An 8,945-nucleotide genomic window follows, 5' to 3' on the forward strand; every position below is an offset into this window, starting at 1 on the left:
ACCCCCTGGACTGCAGCACACCAGGCTTCCCTGTCCTTCACTATCTCCCAGAGTTTGCTCAAACTCATGTCCATTGTAAGTGATGCCATTCCAACCATGTCATCCTCGCTTGCCCCCTTTCCCTCCTGCCCTCAATCTTTCCCAGCATCAGGGTCTTTAATTGTGTACTTTATTTTTAGGATTATTTTTATTATATCAGCTCCACCTCAGATCATCAAGCATTAGATCCCAGAGGTAGAGGACCCCTGCTCTAAACTATACTTATACCCAGAGCCTCCTCTTTATGGCCCACCTTACTTGAAGTTGTTGATAGGATACACAGGCAATGAAAGACAAGAGACCTTGCAAGAGATGTAAGTCTTAGCTGAGAAGAACAAATAGATGTGAATGCCACCGATGATATAATAACAAACCATGTGATAACAATATCATAACAACACATAATAGTAGGGCTCATGCATACCTTACTGCTTCTCTTGGCTTCATTAATCATCAGTGCTGTCCTTATGAAATGGAGAACCTCTCACCTCTTACAGACAATAGATTGAGGCTGGTATCGCAACATATGGAAGGTTAAAATATGGAGTGGAATAAAGCTGAGAACAGCTGTTTTCTAAATCACATCTGCCTTAAAATGTCAACATATGGAAATGACTGACCCCTTTTACTCTTTCTTTACTCTTTACTCATTCTTCAAAATAAAATTTGATCTTTATACTGTGAGTGGAGGGACAGACAAACAAACAATCAGGCCAGTGGAAAATCAAGATGGATAAAACAAAAACATGAAGAAAATGAGAAATGAATAGAAATACCTATGAACTGAAAACTCTTATCCTAGAACATTAAAGGAGTAGGAAGAAACTCTTGCACGGCCATTTAAGGGATTCAGAAGGCCCGAGAGATATTCCCCTTTTTAGAGGGAAAAATTGAAGCCCAGATAAACTAAGATTTAGCAATACACAGCCCATCAGAAGAGCTATGTCCAGAACCTGAATTTCCCAATTCTCAGAGAAATTGTAGACAAGTGGAGAAATCCCTGAAGGGTGGACTGTGATGTGTTTTCACTGGTGTCAGTCTGCAAACTATCAAAGCTGCTTTGTTCTTTACAGGTTCTTTTCTTTTGCACTGAGCCCATTTTATCATCCATTTCAGTTGTGTCTCTTCACATCACCGAAGGCGTGGACAAAAAGATGCCTGCTTATCTGAATCACAGCCACGGATTTTCCTATTGTTGATTATGACACTACATTTTTTTTAAATTAAAATTGCTAGAAAAAATCAGCAAGCAATGGAATAAGCTTTTTATGGAGTGAATATGTTGCTATAATTTAGGACCTTGCTCACTAATCATAAATTGTTGTTAATCACAACTAATCTAACTACTTTTTTTCCAGTTAGAAAAGTCCTCATTATAACTATCCTTCTGAAACCCTACCAGAAATTTCTTGAAGGGAAATTTACCCAACATCGATTCTAGAACACAAGCAAGAAGGGCACAGTTATTCAGCCTAGACTTGCACCTAAATATTAGAGCCTTTCTACTAATTCTAGACACCTATATCATCTGGTTGAAAGCTATATTGGACTCTGTAGTTAAAGTGACACTGTGATATATTGATCTAATGAGTAATATTATGAAATTAATTCAAAAATACTCTAACTTGTTCTGCCCTAATCTTTAAAATTCATGTGAAGGAAATCACATTGTGCAAATCTTTTTTGGAAGATCTTGCAAAGGCCTTTGGCCAAAAATAACACAGAGTTCTACATATTTTCACAGTGGTTCCTATTTTGGAGTCAAAGTGCCATCAAGGAAGGTAGACGAAACACCTGTGCAGTCTTGAGTCAAACTCTTCACCTGGACACTTGCCTTAATGGGTCAGGATCTTCAGACTGCGGTGGGACGGCCTTGGGGGGTTAGAGTCACCTTGCTTTGCATCAAATAAATAGATGCCCTTACTTTGCCTTTCAATTCCTCTCCATCTTTTGAAAGACCTAATTCCGTTTGTGCCAATTCTAGAAGAGACAGCCCCTGAAGCTTGCTGTCACCCAGAAACTGCAAGCCCACAGGACTAGATATACCGTCACTGGAATTTTCCTCACCTGTCAGCCTCTGTCTCTACCTGTTTTTCTCTTTACTCTCCCTCACCTCCCCATTTCTAGAGAATTCATTTCTTCTCATGTGGTACCTAAGGTGTACCTTTGTATGATTCCATGTAAACTCCTACCTTGCCCCTAGCAGGACCCTAAGCATACTTGTTTGTTTGTTTGTTTTTAATGAACCAAGACAGATACCAGGTAGAAATTTGCCTACAGTGTATTTTCCCCTACAGAGTATTTTAAACAATGGAAATACAGTTTTCTACATTAATTTTAAACTAGTCTTGCCCTGTGACGTTTAAAAATGGCATTTCAAGCCAAAGTATCTAAGGTGTTTCAGGCACATAATAGGCATTCAATAAATGAAGTTGAATTCACATCTATCAAAGTGAAAGAAGCACTGTCAATAGTAAATTAGAATCCCTGCCACCTTCACAGCCAAAGACAGAACTGTCCTGCCCCTCTGGTGAGGGTGAAATTTAATTATCCTTGTAACTAGCAGGGGAAAAAAAAATCTACTTTCCTGAGCAAAAAATTTACAAAAAAATTTTTAATTAAAACTTTTTAAAATTAATGATTATCCAGATTTGTTTGTCAATAAAGACCTTAATACCTATTTGCAAAAATGGTCTTAATACCTAATGGGTTCTTTGGAAATTTTTTGATATTATGAATTTTGAAGAGTGACTCTAGAAGTTTAACCAGTAGGGCTTCCCAGATGGCACAGTGGGAAAGAACCCACCTGCCAATGCAGGAGATGCAAAAGATGTGGGTTTGATCCCTGGATTGTGAAGATCCCCTGGAGGAGGAAATGGCAACCCACTCCAGTATTCTGGCCTGGGAAATTCCATGAACAGAGGAGCCTGGCAGGCTACAGTCCATGGGGTCGCAAAGGGACTGAGTGACTGAGCACGGGGACTTTGTGTGATTTCTGTCTTCTCTCCACTGCAAGAGGGATTTGACCTGCAGGTAGCTAGTGCCTTTACAGACAACTACCCACCTGACCACATCACTTCATCACTAGCCATCAATGAATGACTAAATTTTAGCATCTGAACAGAGAAAACAAATTGTTTATGTATATTTAATTTCAAAGATCTACAGCCTAGCTTTCTGACATCTGAGTTAGTTGTCAGTTTTTGAGAACTAACACAAAAATATGCTCTGGAGTTAAGTGAGTGGAATGATGGCTGGAAACAAATAGTCCAGATTGAAGAATTTAAAACAGTTCAGTCATCTTTATTTATCACATACCCATGCACCTCCCCCAGTGTGTTCTTATTGTCAAAACCTACAAATAAGTTGAACCCCAATAAGTTGCCAGCATGGACAAGCACTGCCACCCCCGGGTGAGCCTGGGAATTCGTCTTGCTGCTTTGGGACCTTGTGTCCCACCTGCCAAGGATGAGTGGCACTCCCTCTTTCTTGGCCACTCCTGTGCACCTCCGTGTGGAGGTTGACTCACGTAGAACTGGGGTTCCACACCCTGCTACGCACCCACTTGTAACATTGCCTTAGGACATTTGGTGGCTTGATTGGGCCCTCAGCTCTTGCTATGTTCCCAGTTCCTAGCATCCCTACCCCCATCTGACCTCTTTTTTTGGGGGGGGGAATGGGGTATGGGGTGATAGAAAAGAATAGTTTTATTGCTTTGTCATACACAGTGGGGCTAATGACCTCAAAATTGTGTCCCAACCCAGTGGGATTTGGTGAGGAGTTTAGAGCAAGGATCAGGGTGTGTGCAGGGCCTGCACTTTTTAATCTGGCCTCAAGTGGTCTGTTGATGAGCTTCTTGAGATTATCACATTGTGATCTTCTCTGGAATGAAGAATGCTAGCTTCTTCCATTTGCTGGAGTTTCAGTATTGTTCATGAATCTCCAGTGTTCTGAGTCTCTCTCCACTGGACATGGCAGCATCTCTGAGTCACAGATCACCATGTGCTGCCCTGCATGATTGAGTCGCTTCTGGTTTCAGGACCTAATGAAGCTCAGGTTCTTGATGTCTCGTTGCAGAAAGAATTCAGTGAGAGACAAAGTGATACGTAAGACGTGGATTTATTCAGAGAGAAACACACTCCACAGACAGAGTGTGGGCCATCGTCATCCGACCTCTTGCTGGCTCTCTGGATTTTTGTCAAAGCTCTGTGCTCCTGGGCCGGTCCTGCTCTCACCCGTAGAGAGGAATGATCTCTCTTCCTTACCCACGTCCCTCCCACTTGGGTATCTGCTGGCACAGGACTGAAGCCTGCTAAGCCTTCTGGATAGTGTATTGCTTGATTGCCCCCCTGCAAGGCATCCAGACCTCATTCCACACACCCACATCCTATTCCCCTCCTCTCTGCCTGCCTGGGCTGTGGAGGACCCAGCATGCTCCTGCCCAAGGTCATCCTCCACCCAAGGTCATCTGCCTTAAGACAGAAATCAGACCCAGTGCTTTGGACACACCATACATGTGACTGATTGGAGATGAAGTGTCATAAGTCTTCATCATGGGTCAGATTTCAGAAGTCACTTGTGGTTTTGGTGAAATAACATAAGGCTTCTAAAAATAAAGAAGAAAACTTATCTTTTAGAAATGAATTTGGATGTGGGTCATTTCAAACAGTTGTGAAATAAAGAGCTATATTGTGGGTGGGTTTTTCTGTAGTTTGGATCAAAGGATCACCTACATAGTATACTAGCCTTTTAGATTTACTGTAGACATCTGTGAAAAATTATGAATTGGCCTTTATTATGTCTTTTTTTTCAAACCTTTATTTCTGTTCCAGTGTAAATGATAAGTGAACTTTACTGGAAAAAGGACCCGGAAATATGATTTTAAAATAAAGTTTATGTCAGCTTATAACAGAGTCCACACAGCTGTTCGGGATTTTTGTGCTCTTGACAAAATAACACTTTACAAAACAGAAGATAAAGTCTAAAATTTTATTTACAGCATGTAACTAAAGTAATTGTACAATTATTATGTACCAATTGATGTCAGTGCACTGTAAGTTCAGTGACATAAACAGTTTCTTTGATATATTGGTTATTTTAAAAGGAACAGTTACATATAATGTATGCGTGCATGCTCAGACACTAAGTTGTGTCTGAGGCTTTGAGAACCCATGGACTGTAGCCCGCCAGGCTCCTCTGTCCATGGGATTTTCCAGGCAAAAATAGTGGAGTGGGTTGCCATTTACGCCTCCAGGGGATCTTCCCAACCCAGGGATCAAACCCACACCTCCAAAATCTCCTGCATTGCAGGCGGATTCTTTACCACTGCGCTACCTGGGAAGTCTGTATTAACAGAAATATCAGTAAAAGTGGAAGTAACCTGACAAGTTTTTCAGAACAATTGTTGAAAATATTTATTTACAGCAGAGACAAAAAATGAAATATCACATTTCATACATGCATTACTAACAGAATACAACGCTGAGTTTAGTTTCATAATCAATTGTATAATTTTTAACCAAGCCTGTTTAAAGAAACTAAATTTTGGATTGACAGACACACTTCCCTATTGTTGTTGTTTAGGTGCTCAGTCATGTCCAACTCTTTGCGACTCCTTGGACTACAGCCCGCCAGGCTCCTCTGTCCATGGAATTTCCAAGAATACTGAAGTGGGTTGCCAGTTCCTTTTCCAGGGTGTCTTCCCACCCCAGGGACTGCACCTGCGTCTCCTGCATTGACAGACAGGAGAGCCACTGAGCCACCAGGGAAGCCCATGTTACTTGTTCCCTTAACGCCAAAAGCAGCTTCAAAACATAGGAGAAATCAGATGTGGTGCCTCTTCTTTTTTCCCCCTCCCAAATCCACAAATGATCAGTTTTTAAAGTTGACTATCATGTTTTCAAATCTTTGGTGTGGATTATCCTGACGAATCTTATTTTGAAAGTGAACTACACTCCTAATGCCAGTTTTTACTAATGAGTCGATACTAAGTGTTTAGTGAAATGAGTTAAGTTGAGGGCCTGGGGCTGGGTTTAGTTTCTGACACTCCATGTGGGCTCTTTGAGCTCAGGTTTCCTCATTTATAAAATGGGATAATAATATTACTTTCTCACTGGGGCTTTAGAAAATTAATAAAAATGGTATATGTCAAATGTTCAGTATAGTGACAGTCATACAAAGTGCTCAATGTTAGTTTTTATCACATTCACATATATAACACAGCTAAAAGTGTTTGATTATGATTTTTTATGAGCATCTCTGAAAATATGGATTTGGTGCTTAACCATTAGCAAGAAGATAATCATCCCAGTTTTGGTTAAACTCTACTTTTTCTTCAAGGCTTTGGGCCTGTGTAGCAAAAGGTCAGAAGAACTCTTAATATTAAAGCTAAGTTGGTGCCAATTTGAAGTAACAGCTCACGCGTGGACTTTTTTTTCCTAAAACACAATTTGCTTTGATTTGATTTGGTTCATGCATTTTTAAAAATCTTTTTCGTGGTGTGCAGTCATTAGGCTTTTATGCCTAAAGAACTAAATTCAGTTATAAGTAAAATTCATTTAACAGCACAAGTATGATTCCATGTGGTTATTTATTTACAACATAAAATAGCCACATAATTCAACATATTTGATAGCGTCTGCTCATGGAACTGCGGGGAATTCTGCAGATCTCAGACAAGAAATGCTTAAGTTATAGAAGGCAATATCCATAAGGCTAATTATTCCTGACAGCAGCAATATGGCAAACAATAGGAAATGAAAATTCACGTTTAATGTGTGCCTTATTATGTGTCTGGGTATGTGCTTCTTCAGTGGAGCCCAATATTGAAAAGATGGCAGTGATTTAATGCAGGGATGGGTGTGGCCAGAAAACCTTGTATCTTTTCTTGGGAAGATATATATGGAAACATTCCTTCACTTTTTAGCAATAGAAACTGTTTAAAATCCCATCTCTCCCTTTCCTTCCCCATGGGCTGCTGCTGCTGCTCAGCTGTGTTCAAAGTCAGCCCTTGATCATTCTCAGGGGATAATGTCTTGGTCCAATTTGAAAATAATTAGTTTTGTATTCAGAAAAGGTAGAATTAGATATACATGTAGAAGATTCCAATGTAGTCCCATATAAAAATTTACCTAACCTGTATCTGATATTTGTAGATGGGCATGGCTTAATTAGCATGTTAAATTGGAATTTTAATAAATGCTATCCATCAGTGACCAATTTACATAGCATTTATCTGGGGAAATGAGCGTGCCAAATATCAGTCTTCTTGAGATTCATCTTGACCCAAGCGGTGATTTAAGATTTAAAAACCTTTCATTCCTCAGTTAGAGTGTTTATCTTCCTGTCTCCTAATGTTCTAGTTCAAATCCAAATCTGATCATTGGTGGCATCAAAAACACGGGGGGTATATATCTGAAGCATTCACAAGCCCATGGATGTGGGGAAATTCTAAAGGTGCAATGTTGTACCTATTTAATTCTTCTTAGATTCCAATTGAATGTGTTTTCTTCATATTACAGGATCTATAACTGTTCTATAGTATTTATTTGCAATTACTTCAGGCAATCCCCACCCCCTGCCACCAAGAGTCACACACATTACAGTCATTCGTGTAAGTATCCTTTTCAAAATATTATGACTTACCAAGATATTTGCTTAAGAACTTAGTCTTTCAGTGCCCCACAAAATACCTATTGTTCTATTTTTTGACCCAATTTTACTAGGGAGAATTTCAAAACCTTGAAATAAGTTTGAAATTTAGACTGTGCCAAAGGAATGTTAAAATACTTTCTCTGATATCTTAATGATGTCCTCGTTAAAGAGTGGAGCTATTGATCATTCAGGAAAGAATAAGCAGTATACTTGCAATAATCACATAATACAATGTGTTTGTGAGCTGCGATTAGACAAGAGTCATTGTTACTGAAAGAGAACACTGAGATGCAGAGACCTTGCTTGACACTGAGAAACATCAGGCATTTCCATGAGTGACAATGGACGACGTTAGATGGTAATGAAACCTGGACAGGAAAGGTATCCAGTAAGAGGTAGGTGAGCTGTAGTCACGTGGCTGTAGCTTTACCTTTAAAAAGCGACCAGAGTTCAGGTAAAGAAAACCTAAAGACGGAAAAGAAATTACAGTTGTTGGATCATGGAGATGAGGAAAGAATATAATCTTTCTTGGGTCTTATTCACAAATGAAGGAAAAACACAGATGCTTTCTTAAGTAGTCCTTTTCTTGGTGTACTATTTTTAGATGAGAGTTAAAATGTGGAATGACAGCTAACGAGGTAACGGTTATGTTGATTGATCCTGGTATTGTAAATACTGCTTGTGTTGTTTCTTTATTCATAATAATACTTGAGGGATTTGGAGGGACTGGAAGAAAACACGGGTGAATCTCTGGACATTTAGTCATCCCCTTCTTGGTTAAATGGAGGAAGAGGCTGAAGGGGATGGAATGTTCTAGAAGAAAGAGAAATTAAAGGGAGGAGGGACGCTGTCCCAGAGGCAATGCAAAAATCATGATAAAAGTGGATCTAAAGGGAGAAAAAGGCAATTAAAAAAAAATTAAAATGTAAGATCTTGCAGTATCAAGTGTTTTGCATTTAAAAGTAAAGGAAGCCACATTAGGTATTCCAGATACGGGTTGTCTAGCCCTGGTGCATCATTCAGAGTTAGCTCAGGCCACTTGAGCACATGCTTCCAACCCCGGGGACCTCCTCCCCTCCCCGGGGCCCCCTGGCTGGCGTGGATGCGGTCCGAGGCCCTGGAGAGCACCATAGGCTCGTGCAGCAGCCCTGCCGCCCGCCCGGGGGCCCCAGGGCCGACCTGAGTGGCCGAGCGCCAGCAGCCCAGGCCGAGGGGCGATCCGGGCCGAGTCGGTCCCCGCTGCAGTTCCCAAG

At 40.5% G+C, this 8,945-nt stretch overlaps 1 protein-coding gene across 1 annotated transcript in view; it reads left to right on the forward strand.

The window, feature by feature from the left end:
• TENM3 (teneurin transmembrane protein 3) overlaps nucleotides 1-8,945 on the forward strand; it is a 588,433-nt gene that overhangs the window by 239,852 nt on the left and 339,636 nt on the right. The gene's annotated exons all lie outside the window — the stretch shown is intronic.

Source organism: Bison bison, unplaced genomic scaffold, assembly GCF_000754665.1.
Source record: "Bison bison bison isolate TAMUID 2011002044 unplaced genomic scaffold, Bison_UMD1.0 scf7180017864050, whole genome shotgun sequence".
Taxonomy (NCBI): Eukaryota; Metazoa; Chordata; class Mammalia; order Artiodactyla; family Bovidae; genus Bison; species Bison bison.